General features: G+C 42.8%; 1 non-coding gene across 1 annotated transcript; it reads right to left on the reverse strand.

Moving 5' to 3' along the window:
- Positions 1 to 1,441: 1,441 nt before the first annotated feature.
- Positions 1,442 to 1,560, reverse strand: LOC145405697 (5S ribosomal RNA). Its single transcript, XR_013898437.1, has one exon. It is a non-coding gene; the product is annotated as a 5S ribosomal RNA (ribosomal RNA).
- Between the last annotated feature and the right edge of the window lie 13,544 nt (positions 1,561 to 15,104).

A 15,104-nucleotide genomic window follows, 5' to 3' on the forward strand; every position in this document is an offset into this window, starting at 1 on the left:
TGTTGTAAGGGAGTTGAATGCAAGAGATTTAGGTGGAGGTCTGAGTCTGGTGATTGTTGATGGTGGAGAGTGGAATCTGAGGCAGCTGCTGTTTGCAGATGATACTGCACTGGTGGCTGATTCAGAGGAGAGATTGAGACAGTTGGTAGAGGAGCTTGGAAGGGTGTGTGAAAGGAGGAAATTGTAAGTAAATGAGAATAGGAGTAAAGTGATGAAGTGTAAGAGGTTGGTAGATGATCAGGGGATGAATATAGTTTTGAATGGTGAGTTGCTTGAGGAGGTAGAGTGTTTTAAGTATTTAGGGTCACATGTTGCTGTGGATGGAAGAATAGATGCAGAAGTGAAGTTTAGAATGAATGAAGTAGGAAAAGTGCTGGGATTAATGAAAAAGGTGATTAGCTGTCGTTCGCTTAGATTGGATGTAAAGAGAAGGCTGTATGAGGGTGTTGTGGTACGGACTGCGTTATATGGGGCTGAAACATGGAATATGTGTGTAACAGAGAAGAAAAGTTTGAATGTAATGGAGATGAGGTGTCTGAGGAGTATGTGTGGAGTGACGCGTATGGATTGAATGTGAAATGATCGAGTGCGAAATGACCAAGTGCGAAGGAGAACTGGAGTTGCTCAGGAGATGGCTGATAGAGTTGAGCAGAGGGTGTTGCGATGGTTTGGGCATATGGAGAGAATGGATAATGAGCGATTGGTGAAAAAGATAATTAGATCTGATGGGAGACGTGTAAGACTGAGAGGGAGACCATGAATAGGATGGATGGGCAGTGTGAAGAGAACGCTGGATATGAGAGGGATGTCTGTTGAGCAAGGAAGAGTGGCTGTGCGTGACAGAAATAGATGGAGAGAAATTGTGAATGAATAAATGATGAGGCAGCCCTAAGGGGATATTCTCTCGCATTTTGTCTGATCAGCTAGTCAGGTCAGGTGCAGGCAAGGGGATGGGTCATTTATGATGTGGCAGGGGTAAACCAGCTCTGCTGTCAGGCCCTGCTGCAGATGTCACTGATTGCACTTCACAGTTGACCCTTGTGTGGTATTGTGTGGTAAGGATCTGTCCCTTCCTCTTTGGGACTAAAATGTGAATGAATTTGTTTGAAATGACGAGTATATGGGGAGTGTGTCGTCCTGTCTCGGCTACTTCCCTTTCCTTGGAGGAAGTAGCCTAGGTATGTAGAATGGATAGATTATATATATATATATATATATATATATTCATTTTCATTCATTGCCAGACGCCATGTATCCCAGACGGGGTGGCCAAATATATATATATATATATATATATATATATATATATATATATATATATATACATTATCATTCATTGCCAGACGCCATGTATCCCAGACGGGGTGGCCAAGGGCTTAGAGTTAATTGTTTTACAGGGTGGGGCACTAATCCTCCACCAACCCCACTTGACACGTAGGGATGCCAACAGCATCTGGTGTTCCCAGGCGGTCACCCATCCAAGTACTAACCAGACCCAACGTTGGTTAACTTCGCTGATCGGACGGGAAGCGGTGTACTCAACGTGGTATGGCCGTAAAAAGAAGGCCCACCTGAATGAAGGGTGAAGGTTTGAACTTAATACAGGTGTAGTAGAGGCCCAGGCCGCTGCACCTATGGATATATATATATATATATATATATATATATATATATATATATATATATATACACACCGAAGATGATGTTGTGAGAGCTGTTATTGAAATGGATCAGGGAATGAGCCAAAGACAGGCAAGTGAAAAGCATGGCGTACCCAAGACAACTCTTGAGGCACGAGCTGCAGGTACATTTATACACCCAGGTTCACCAGGACGCAAGACAGCCCTCTTACTAGAAGAGGAGAAAGCTATAGCTCAGAATGTTATTGCCCTAGGGGATTATGGGCTAGCATTCATCATAGATAACCTCCGTAACTTCATTAAAAACCATCTAGATCGCCATGAACGTCACATTCCCGAGTTTAAAGATAACCTACCTGGAAGAGACTGGACATATGGGTTCCGGAAGCGGTATGCTCCTTTCGTGTCACTACGACCCTGTCAAAATATATCAAGAAAAAGGGCAGCTGTTTCTGAAGAGCAAGTGTCCAGTTACTTTAATAATCTCAAAGATGTGGTGAGTGAAGTGCCTCCTGGAAATATCCTAAAGTATGATGAAACAAATCTGACAGATGACCCGCAGAGCACACTTAAACTTTACAGAAAAGGGATCAAGCATGCAGAACAAATTATCAACACCACAAAAACCAGTACACCCTTCATGTTTGCATGCACAGCTGGAAGTAGTGTTGTTCCACCTTATGTGGTTTATAAAGCAGAACGGCTTCAAGATACCTGATTAGTTGGAGGTCCTTTGAACTGTTTCTACAACAGAACAAAGTCTGGTTGGTTTGGTAGTTTTATATTTCTAGACTGGATCAAGAAGGTAGTACTGCCATATGTCAACTCTTTACCTCGTCATGAACCCAAAGTGATAATTGGGGATAATCTACCGTCACACCTATCATTAGAAATTGTTAAATTGTGTGAAGAACACAATATTCGGCTCATTTTCCTGCCACCCAACTCTACCCATCTCCAACCACTGGATGTGGCAGTATATGGGCCCTTAAAGAGAGTTTGGCGTGGAATCCTTCTTAAATGGAAAGAGGGAAGTGGTAAATTTGCTACAGGTATGCCAAAGTGGGTCTTCCCTAAAAAATGGTCACCATTAAGTAAATCAGGATTCCGCACATGTGGAATTTATGCCTTTAATCCTGATCAAGTGCTGACAAAGTTAAGAAGGGATGATCCCAGTCTCTACAGTCATCGAGAACTGGTGAGTGAAGATCTGCTCGAGTACCTAAAGCAGGAAAGAGAGTCAAGCAGTCATCATCAGAGACCGAGAAGCAAAGCACTAAAGGTACCTCCTGGTAAAAGCATTACACTACAGGATTTTGAAGAGGCCTCAGCAAGTACCAGTGGTGTGACTACACAGAAGAAACATTGCCACAAGCGCAACAAGAAAGATTATCAGGACGAAATACAATCAAGAGAGGTAGAAATTCATGATGATCTAATAGATGATGACACAGGTGATGAGGAGGATACTCAGAAGAAGACAACATGTGAAGAAACACATGTGATGAAGGAAGTAGGAATGAGCACCAAAGACAATGAAGCTAACCATGAGACTTCAATGAGTTTGTCAGAAAATGATCATGTGTTGGTTAAATTCAGTGGCAGTAAAGTTCCATACCATTTTGTAGGACAGCTAAAGTCTAAAGTAGGGTACAAATGGAACATCCAATACTGGCGAAGAGTCCATGTGAGAGACAGTAAATTCCCTGATCTTATTCCATTCCAGCTCCCTGTGAATCCAGACACTGTGCTGACTGGGGTGGATCTAATTGTTATGAAGCTGAAAATAGCCCAAATTTACAAAACAAAGATTGCCTTCCATAATGATTTTGGCAACAGACTAGTGCGATGAACTTGAAGTGAATGAAAATTTGAACAAAATGTTTTAGCATATAATATTCACAAGAAGGGACCAGTTTTGTGCTGTAAGATGTTCCTTATAAGTTTTAAGGATAATAATTAATCAATAAGGACATTATATTGTGTTTTATATAGTTTCTTTGTTGATGGTCTGAATTGCCCCACAAGAATTTTGAATGGGGCAATTCTGACCTCACTTTCAAGTGCCATATTAAGTTATTTAGAGAAAAGCCACGAAAAATTCATGGACAGAGAAAGATCCCTCAACATTCCATGTATTTGTGTTAATCTAGTTAATAAAATCCACTTTCTTCACAGAGTTTTATTTGTAAAATTCCAAAAAAATCACCAAAATTTTGGTCGGCGTTGCCCCATTTGACATATATATATATATATATATATATATATATATATATATATATATATATATATATATATATATATATATATATATATATTTGCGGTGGGTGGGGGCGCTCTCCATCCACTCACTCCATGTAGTGCTGCTTTTGGGTGTCGGCCCTTTCCTCTCCTCCATCCTTCTTTCCTTCCATCCTCTTCTGTCTTTCTTTCCTTCATTCTTCCCTTGTCATTCTGCCTACGGGTGACTTTACACTCCCTTTTCTGTCTTTCTTTCCTTCATTCTTTCCTCTTCCTTCTGCCTGTGGGTGACTCTACACTGAGTGACAGGCCAAATGGCTTCCTGAACACCAGGAAACCATTTACTACGCTGGGTGGTAACCATATAACCATATTTTGGCGCCTGGTGGTTTTGTGGGTAATTATTGCACTCCAATCGGATTGAGCCGGTGAAGGTTTATATCCAAGGGATGGTTGGGGTTGATTGCTCATGTAGTGCCACTCAGGGATGAATGAGGCTGGTCACTCTTATCTTAAATGTCGGGACCAACTGCCTAGGCCCGGGCTCCTACGCTTCTCATTGGGAAATGTAGGATTGGATGATGGATGGATGGATGGAATATATATATATATATATATATATATATATATATATATATATATATATATATATATATATAGATAGATAGATAGATAGATACAATGGTTTATCATTATTGCATATATTATACACTTGAAAGTTTGAGTTGTATCTTCATTGAAACATATTGTTGAACTGTCTCCTCATAAAAGTATATTATAATTATCGCATAATGAACGTGGTATGTGGTGGTCACCATCATCCTCTCAATTGATGTAGTGCTACTTCCCTCCTCTCTTATATATCCCCTGTCATTCCAATCGCTTATCATTCCTCTTCTTTCTTTTTCGGGTGGCCTTACATTGAGTGACAAGCCTAATGGTTTCCTGCAAGACACGAAACCATTTACAACACTGAGTGGTAACCATGTAACCAACCCTCACGTGTTTCCTACATGTCAACGAGTGGGATGGGGGAGGGTTAGTGCCCCTCCTCGTAAAATAACTAATTCAACGACAAACGGCCACCCTATACGGGATTATGACGTCTGGCTATAGACAGATAGACAGCATAATGAACATATACCTCCTGTGAATATATATTGCCCTTGAATCTCTTCTGTTAATGGATACTTAATGTCTGTTCTCAATTATTTAATCATATCAATAACCTTGGGTGACATTTCGTCACATCCAGTGTATTATATCCGTTTGATTACACATATAAGCAAATACCTATCAAAGAAACGACTTAGAGGTTAGTGGGTTCCCCGCTATCCTCGCCTTTCCTCAGAGTGCTCTGTGCCACTACAGACTGGCGACACACAGTTCGGGTTAGATCTGAAGTGAGGTGGTCTGAAAAAGAGAGAGAGAGAGAGAGAGAGAGAGAGAGAGAGAGAGAGAGAGAGAGAGAGAGAGAGAGAGTCATTATAGCTTATCCACGGCACAAGGGGTCATTAAGGCAGATAAGCACTATGGGTTTCAGCTGTAAGGAAAGCAGAGTCTGTAGCCTCCACCTCCCTCTGTCAGAGGAAATGCGGGGTTGGGGAGAGAGGGGAAGTTGTTTAGAGGGGGGAAGAGGAAAGTGAGAGGGGTAGGGGGGTCAGGGGAAGGAGTGGGGGAGGGGAAGATGAGAGTGAGTTTCCAACATTGAAAGAACTGACAGAAAGGAAAGGGAGAACTATGTTTTGTAAAAGTGGTAACAACCAGTAACCACATCTGCATATGACTTATTATTTTACAGATTATACCATTATACAGTGTCTGGAAATGATCTGATATTTTGTATCAGAGCATTAATACAGACTGCTCCACCATCTGGCAATGCAAGGAGGAGAGATTCTTTGGTTAGTACCCACTGGATAAGTTTATGATACGAAACTTTTTAATACTACTTGAATATCACTGCAGTTGACGTTTACTCTTTCATCAAAATGGGCAATGACATTAAATGAAGACGTGTGGTTACTAATAGTCGTCTAAATATATGATTTGTAGCTACGTGTCAATTTTAACCAGTGATTGGCAACCCATTCATTTATTCTCCCAGACACAACAATGTGTAAATACGCCACGGACTGCGGGGGTACCACCTGCCAGACCCAAGCCACGCTCTTATACTGTACCAGGTTCACATGTTGCCAATAGTACATCCACAGTCTGCTGCCTGTAGCTTCAGTGAAGCAACAAACAGATGGTTTTATTCAACAGAATATTTTACTAGCTGTGGTAGTGATTTTGGCGGTAGCTGTGATGCTGGTGGTTTTTGTGGTGTTATTTGTGGTGGTGGTGCTGGTAATGGTAGCTGATATGGTGGTTGTGGTAGCTGTGGTGATCAAAGTGGTGGTGGAGGTAGCTGTGTTGATGATGGTGGTGTTGATGGTACCTCTGGTGATGATGGTGGTGGTGTTGGTGGTAGCTGCAATTGTGGTGGTGGTTGTGGTAGCCATTAATGATGATGATGATGATGGTAATAGCTGTGGTGATGTTGATGGTAGCTGTGGTGATGACGAAGCTGGTGGTAGCTGTGCTGTTTGTGGTGGTAGCTGGGATGGTGGAGACAGTTTCCAGAAACGGTTCTCATTTGGGCAAGTACTTTATTGCCCTGTCTGGTCACAAAGCTCTTATTACAAAGCAAACCACTGTTCAGATACGGCTCTGTTGAGCAGCAGCCCTATAGGGTAGCAAGACTCTTGTAACATGCTATGTAAAATGTCAGCAACATTTTTATGAGAAGTTTTAAGGCCATTTTTATCGATACAGATACTGTGTCTGCCGTTTATAGGAGGTTTATCGCTAACAGTACCTAAAACATGTGATTTTAAGGATGAAAAATAAATCTCACATTCGTTGTCTGGTTGTAAGAATCGTTCACTGAAGTACCGGACATTCTTGTCGGTAAACACAGGCGAGACTTGACTGGTTGATCTTCATATTAGTGAAATTGATGTGGCTGATCTTCAGATGGGTGAAACTTGGCTGACTGATCTTCATGTGGGTGAAACTGAGGTGGTTGAACTTCAGAAGGGTGATACTGGGTGGCTGATCTTCAGGTGGGTGAAAATGAGGTGGTTGAGAGTCACATGGGTGAAGCTGTGGTATCTGTCCTTCACCTGGTCGAAAATGGGGTGGCTGATATTCAGGTGGTCGAAACAGGGGTCACTGATCAATATATGGATGATTTTGGGGTGACTGATTATCAGGTGATCAAATACATCTATTACAGACGTGTTTAACTTTACAAAACTAATGGAAAATTGTTGGGTTTTCTCTAGGTTCTAAGTAAACACATTGCAACTCGGCCAAGGCAGTGGCACGTCTTTATCCTGCTTTATTAGGGCGCTGGATGACTACCGTACCTAAGCATTCTATGTACAGATAATTTCAGTCTCAGCCGTTGAGTACGGCGGGTTGTGTAGATCCAACATTTTAAATACTCATGTGTATGTGGGCTCAGATCCCTATATCAGTTTTACAGTAACTGCAAAAAGGGTGGCTAAAGTGAGAGAAAAAAAAAAATCTACCAGTCTTTGACCTCTCACCACTCTCAGTCATTCAAGAAGATAAATTCCTTTCACCCTCACAAGGGGTTGAAGACACCTGGCATTAGTAACTTCTCCAATTTTCCACCTAGGGCAGGGCAATTCAATTGGCGGTCTGCAGGCCCAGTCCGGCCCTTGAGTTATTTTTCATTGGCCCTTTGACAGACTCGGAAAAAAGCAAATAAAAACAAAACAAAACTGAAAATATTACATTTTTCTTTATATTTATGTGCTTAGTGAAAAATGAAAATGCGAATTGTATATGAATTTTTCGTTTCATTCTATGTATAAGTGTTTAGATAGAGGAAAATATGGTGCTAAAATAAATGTATGGCCCTTCTATCAATGAGAGTTCATAATCTGGCCCTATTTCCAAAGTATTTGAACAGCCCTGACCTAGGGGAAGAAACGAATACAACTACTTCCATTCTTCACGAAAGTAGAACTAATCTCGACACTGTATGAGACGTGTGTATGTGGGTGTACGAGATTCATACTGGTTTGGGAGATTAATTATAACAGGGATTCGTGGTAATGACGACGGTATCCACCCCCACTCCTTTGCATGAATCCCTTCAAACTCTACAGAATTTTTAAGGATATGTAAAGATGGTAGCAACGAGCCATAATGCCAAAGACTGCGAGCAAGATCTTGAGGTATAGAGCGACTCCAGCATAAACAGGCTGGTTGTGGACTTGAGTGCACTAAATTCTTCCATTGCAACCTGACATTTTCAGATGATCTTGAGCACGTAAATCAGCCTCAGCATGTACTGAAGATCCTATCGTGCTTCCACAGATCTGCCTGAAGCATAGGCTATTGACACATCTCGAGCCAATTTCGCTTCATGGCATCCCTAACCTTTTAGGAACTGATCTTTCCCTGAGTATTTTATAGAATTACGAAAGCAGAGTTAGCAGTGCTCGTAACCCAAAAGGTTGACTCTTTGACACCCGGCAGGGAGGGGCGTGTGTATTATTGTTGCAAGGGTATTAATGAATAACCTACAGGACTATGCAAGGCTGGGTTCAGTTATTGCTTAAGTTAGGATGAAAGATGTAAAGTCCAATATATTAAACAATTTTATGTGTGTAAATGCCTCGCCTGATTATAACGAGAGTGAGAGTTAAGGAGTTTTTCACATGTCTGTGTTGACATAATTTCAGCCTAACTGAAAGAGTGATTATGATGAGAGGTCTTACCCTTTGTCGGGCAGATGACTATATATAAGCACTTAAATAGGCGTCCAAAATGGCGCCCTGGAGCCGCCTGTGTATGCCGTGACGCCAATCATTCCCAGCCAATCAGCGAGGTTCAGGCTATGTCACTGACTATGATGTTACAATGTTCTCTGCCCCAGGATTCGCCCAGAGTGCCTCAAACATCAGTCTTCTCCCAGATCTCACAAAGTGTGGATGTTTGCCTCTAATTGTTCCAACGCCCACGAGCCTACCTCTCTTCATAATGTCGGTAAGCTTATGGAATGCCTACATGATACAGTTGAATAATTGTATTGAACAATGATGTAGGTGAAATTTGCGTTGAAGTTGTGGAAAGTGGTGTAACTGATGTGCGAATATAGCGATGCTCAAATATAGACATATGCCCATCTCGTAAGTGACCAGTGTTACAGCAGAAGGCCCCATATATGGACATATGCCCGAATGCCATTAAACTAGTGTTAGCAAAGAAGGCCTTGCTGATTATATAGACATATGCCCAATCACGATATAAGCATTATTTGTGACTGTTGTCTATGTGTAACTCATTATAACTCTGATAAATGGTACCCATTGATGCGTGGCTTGTGGCCATGGCTTGTGGCCACTCGTACTTATAACATTTTCATGTGATCCAGTGAAATCATTGGCCCATTTATTTGATTTTTTATTTGTTATATAGGGACATTAGTGTAATTTTGGTCAGTTTTCACACATTACAACAGCTGTTCTCATTCTTGCAGCTGCCTACGGGGATGTTCTACCTCAGGAAGGAGTACCGTGGTGATACCCTTCTGCCAGCCAGCCCCAACATCAGTGAGGACGAAGGCCTGGACGACGACGACGACGACATAGCCGATCCTGACTTTCTGCCAGATCCCCACCGCAACCCAGAGACCCAGAGACTCCAGGCCCAAGTGATGCACCCCCTGCCACCAAGAGGAAGTGTGTCAAGCCTCCACTTCAGGTGGTGGAGGCACTATCATCTGAGGGTAAGAACGAGGACAAGGAAGAAGAGGAGGGAGTCAGCAGTCTACGAGGGTCGAAGGGGAAGGGGCCAAAGTCCAAGAACGCACCTACCAGACCTACAACCTGGAAGAAAGTGGACATCACCTATCCAGCTCTGTCCACCTTTGAACACCCTGCTCCTTTCTATGTTAAGACTCCACAACACAACTTCACCTTCTTCAACACCCAGCTGATCAAGCACATCACGTACCAGACCAACCTGTATGCCACCCAAAAGGATGTCAACACAACTTTCTCCACCACCAGTGATGAAAGTGTGAATTTTGTGGCTCTGCTACTGTACATGGGTGTCATTGGAGCTCCATCACTGAAAGACTACTGGTCTATTAGACTCAGGGTCCCTCAAGTGGCTGATGAGATGTCGTCGAAGAGATTTCGACTTTTGAGGAGGACATTGCATTTCAATGACAACCTACAACTACCTGGCACCACTGATCGCTTCTTCAAGATCCGTCCCCTCTCCAACTTCATCAACACAGCCTTCTGTAGTGTGCCGCAAACCCCCAAGCAGTCCATCAACCAAGGAATGATGGGCTACAAGGAGAAGACTGCAGGGAACCTGAGGCAGTACATCAAGAACAAGCCAGACAAGTGGGGGTTCAAGCTCTTCTTCAGAGCCTCTGAGGATGGGTTTGTCCATGATGATGGTGCTTTACCGAGGCAAAACAACCCTGCAGAGCCACGGTGTCCCCCTGACCCCAGAACAAGAAGCCCTCGGAATCACCAGCCAGATAGTTTCTGTCCTGGCCATCACCATGACCACGACCTCAACCACTGCCATCGTTGCAGACAACTTCTTTACTTGCTTGGAGCCTGTGAGGTATCTGCAGGGGAAGGACTGCAGGTACACAGAAACCGCCAGGGACAACAGGATTGGCAAGCCTCCTCTGAAGTTTGTGAAGCAAATGGAGAAAAAGAGTGTCCCTCGTGGTGCCTATGACAACATCACAAGTGATGACGGTATCCTTGCACTCCAGTGGAAGGACACTAAGATTGTTACCATGCTGTCGACTGACCTGGGGGTGGAGCCAGTGACCACATGCCAGAGGTACTACAACGAGACAAAGAAGGAGGATTTTCCCTGCCCAAATGTAGTGAAGAGCTACAGTGTCAACACGGGGAGAACAGACATGAGTGACATGTTGGTCCACATGTACAAAATCCCCATGCAGTCATAAAAGGTGGTACATGAGGCTGTTTGTCTACATAGTTGACCTATGCATCACCAAAGCTTGGGTGCTGTACTGCCAGGACTACAAGGCACTGAATAATAAAGGGATGTCATTGAAGGACTTCTGGGTTGAAGTGTTTTATTCAGCCTGCTGCAAGAAGCCCTCAGTGCTTCGGCCCCAGGCCCCAACAACAATGTGGACCTCCCCCCAGCCAGTCGGGGACATCACAGCCACCAACCAGATGCTTCAGTGCACTTCAACAATACACTGTTTCATGTCTCCATCTGCGTTACATGACAGACCTGTAAGTTCTGCAGTAAAAAGGGGAACATCATGAGCTCCAACTTCCTCGCACGGTATGCAAGGTGCACCTGTGCCTTAACGAGGAATGAAACTGCTTCCTGCAGTACCATGAGACTGTTGCCTAAAGTGTAAATACAAGGAAAAGCCAGTTGTTGCCAGTTTTAGTGGTAAATAAATTTTCACAAAAAGTCATTTATTTTTTTAAGTACTGTTTTTTACAATATTGTATTTTTATAATATAGTAAGCATTGTGCTGTTAATCTGTGCCTTTATTAATCCAGTATTATAATTTTTACCACGTCGTCATTTTTTACCGTAGATCGACAAGGGACCATATTTGAGCACTTCATTAACCCTACACCATGGGGTTGTTTTTGCGCTCCTTGCTCGTCCCGCGAGGATATTCGCTCTCTGACTGACTTTTTAAAATATTTGCCAAAAATCAGTTATTAGTCCTAGAATATTAACATTATATAAGCATATGGCACATACCTTCAGCTTTCCCCTGGGATGTTGAGCATTCGTCGACAACCGTAGGACTTGCGGAGACTTCTGAAGTTGGGTAACGAAGTCTCCACTTTACACTTCCTGATACCCCATAATATGGTTACCACTGCCTGATATTATAACTACAAACACTATTCTATGAATTTCAAGTAGTTTGAAATCCATATTGCAAAAAGAAACACCGTGAAAACAACGTAAATTACGAGCGCATACGAGATTTCCTCCCGTGCTGGTTCCCCGATGGTATTCTGAGGCGGAGCTGTCATTTATTATTTATAAACACTCACACTTTATATTCCTAGTACTTTATTACACTTATTTATATCTACAATATTTATCTATAAGTTTCTTTCAGTAATAGTAGTTTATTTTCACTCCAGGCATTCACTTTCTCGTACTGTATACTAGCGTAGAGATCGAAGCTGTCACTTTCACTTTCAAACTTTCAGTATTCATACATGCTAGAGCGAAACTTTCATTTTCACTTTCATTCCTCCTAGTATATATACTCGTATTCTTATATTACTACTTATTTACATTTCTATTTACATTCGCTATTTTATTTACATTATTTACATTTCTATTTTATTTACTCTGTTATGCACTGTCACTTGGAGTAACTTATAAAACTATTTTCCACTGTTCAGTTATATTTACATTCATTGCTTTCACTTGCTGTTTACACATTATTTACACATTATTTACATTTCCACTTGCACTGTTTTAGAGTCACCAGAAAGATCGTAGTCACTGTCCATCATTATCATTGATACATTAGCCAGTTCACGTTCCACAGCAGAGTCACTTAGCCCTTTACCCCTACACACGAGGTTTAGTAGGGGTAGAGGTCACAGGGCCCCTAGCATGGGGCTAAAAAGCAGCGGAATTGGACAGGCACGAATCCGACGTGCTTTCACCTTGAAAGATGACAGTAAACTGAATGGAATGCTGTGGCCTAGGGGCAGTGAAGGGTTGCCAATGTCAGCGTGGTGACAGCTGCTAATATATACACTATGAAATGATTGGCAGGAAATCTAGACAATACGTAATAAATTAGGTAGTTCCAGGTGGATGTAAATATCACTTAGGCTTTTCCCTCCCTTTCTTATATATATTTTTATTATGAGAACAGGTCATACGGCATATTTCAAGGGGAAATAAACAGGGAAAGTTAGCGAACGAGTGCACGTGAGGTGTTGCCAGGAGATAATTAGCCCATTCCAGATGTATGGCAGTATCAATTACCTTCTCTCACCTGAGTGACGCCAAATAATGCCTAGTGACAATAGTGACAGCAATATTAAAGGAGAAAAAGTGGAAGTGAGGGCATAATTGCCATAATTGGAGCACATGATACTGCTTTACTCTACCATGCCTTGCTTTTCCATTCCCTACCATTTCATACCATTCCATGCCATGCCTTGTCTTTCCCTACCCTATGCTATTTCTTCTTTTTTTTTTTTTTATGCGAGAAAGAAGGAACCAAAGGCCATGAGCCCACAGTAACAGTTCCCTCCAAGAGAAAAACAAAATACAATAGAGAGCCAAATTCAAGATCCGATCATTTTGAGATGCCTGGACACACTGCGTTTGAAAGACTGCAGATCATAGGCAGCAGAAATACAGACAATGGGAGACAGGTCCAGAGTTGACCTGTTGCATAAATGAAAGACTGGGAGTAAAGGTTAATTCTTGCATTAGAGAGTTGGACAGAAAAGGGATGAGAGTTTGCTGCCAGACGGGTGCTACGCGCCCGTCGTAGAGGTGGAGGAATGCAAGCAGACAGTTCAGAGGAGCAGTGACCATTAAAGTAGCGACAGAAAAGAGATAAAGATGCAACAGTGAGGCGAAGAGATAGAGGGTGAAGGGAGTCAGTAAGAGGAGGAGAGTTCCATCCATCCATTGCCAGACGCCATGTATCCCAAACGGGGTGGCCAAGGGCTTAGAGTTAATTGTTTTACAGGGAGGGGCACTAATCCTCCACCAACCCCACTTGACACGTAGGGATGCCAACAGCATCTGGTGTTCCCAGGCGGTCACCCATCCAAGTACTAACCGGACCCAACGTTGACGAAAAGCCTTTGACTCCACCCTATTGAGAAGAGCTGTATGTGGGGAGCCTCCCCACACATGAGAGTTGTACTCCACACAGGGGCGGATAAAACCCCTGTATAGAGTCAACAATTGTGCAGGGGTAAAGAAAGAGCGGAGTCGGCTTAGCACACCCAATCTCTTGGAAGCAGATTTTACAAGAGATGCAATATGATCTTTCCAAGATAAGTCCTGAGTAAATGAAACCCCAAGCATGTTCAAGGATGATGCAGGATTAAGCTGAATATTATTAAACATTAGTGGGTATACCTGTGGAAGATTTTGTCGGGTTGACAGGTGTAAGAACTGAGTCTTAGATGCATTAAAGACAACCATATTATTTTTACCCCAGTCTGAGATATGAGCCAAGTCAGACATTAGGTGTGCCATAGCCTCATCCCTTGTTTGTTGAAGTAACTGTTGAGATGGGCGTTGCGGGAACCGAATGGAAAGGTGAAGGGTGGAGTCATCAGGTATGAGTGGATAGGGTTAGGTGTACAGCTTAGAAGATCATTGATGAATAAAAGGAAGAGACTTGGTGATAGGACAGAGCCCTGAGGAACACCACTGTTGATAGATCTAGAAGAACGATGGCCGTCTACAACAGTGGCTATAGAACGACCAGAAAGGAAGCTAGTGATGAAGGCACAGATAGAAGGATAGAAACTGTAGGAGGGCAGTTTGGAAATTAAAGATTTATGCCAGACTCGATCGAAAGCCTTTGAGATGTCAAGTGCAATGGCAAAGCTTTCGCCAAAGTCCCGAAAGGAGGATGACCAGGAGTCTGAAAGGTAGGTGAGAAGATCGCCAGTGGAGCGTCCCTGACGGAACCCATACTGACGATCGGAAAGAAGGTTGTGATAGGAAAGATGCCTTAAAATTTTTGTATTGAGAATTGACTCCAAAACTTTTGACATACAGGACGTTAAAGCAATTGGACGATAGTTGGAGGATCGGGAGTGGTCACCCTTCTTTGGGACTGGCTGAATGAGAGCAAACTTCCAGCAAGAAGGAAAGGTACAATTTGACAGACAAAGGCGAAAAAGTTTGCCTAGGCAGGGTGTAAGCACAGAAGCACAGTTCTTGAGAACAACAGGAGGGACCCCATCAGGCCCATATGCCTTTTTAGTACTGAGGCCAGTGATGGCAGAAAATACATCAGCTAAAGAAATTTTAATGTCAGCCATGAGGAAGTCAGAGGGGGGAAGTGATGGAGGAACAGCACCGGAATCGTCTAAGGTGGTATTGGAGGAGAAAGACTGTGCGAAGAGATCTGCTTTATCAGTAGAAGAAATAGCTAC

Source organism: Coenobita brevimanus, chromosome 67, assembly GCF_032717465.1.
Source record: "Coenobita brevimanus isolate Jiangsu-jjx chromosome 67, ASM3271746v2, whole genome shotgun sequence".
Classification (NCBI taxonomy): domain Eukaryota; kingdom Metazoa; phylum Arthropoda; class Malacostraca; order Decapoda; family Coenobitidae; genus Coenobita; species Coenobita brevimanus.